The following is a 492-nucleotide window of genomic DNA, read 5'->3' on the forward strand; positions in this document are numbered from 1 at the left end:
CTAAGGCTATCCCCCCGGCAATTTATAGCACAATATTTGGCCTAAGGAGGTTTTTATGCAAATTTTTAGTCGCCTCAGGGCAATATGCAAATTTTTATATGCCCTCAGGCTACGCCTGGGGCTATGCCTCAGGCAATTTTTTGAAAATTTTGAAATTTTTTGAAATTTAGCCGCAGGCGTCGCCTCAGGCTATGCCCCAGGGCAAATAAAAATTTGCATATTCCCTCAGGCTACGCCCAAAGCATTTTATTGCACAATATTTGCCTTCAGGGGGATATGCAAATTTTTATTTGCCTTCAGGCTATGCCCAGGGCATTCCCTCAGGTATTTTTTTCGAAAAATTTGCATAATTCAGCACCCGGCTTTACTTCTGCAACTACATCTACAATTACCAAATTCCCACGCAGCGTAGGGCTCATACTTACCTTTACCTCTACGCTATCGAACTTCAATCCACTTAACTCTACGATATCACTCTTCTTTATACTTACC

This window comes from Trichinella spiralis (genome assembly GCF_000181795.1).
Source record: "Trichinella spiralis strain ISS 195 chromosome Unknown Scfld2, whole genome shotgun sequence".
Lineage (NCBI taxonomy): Eukaryota > Metazoa > Nematoda > Enoplea > Trichinellida > Trichinellidae > Trichinella > Trichinella spiralis.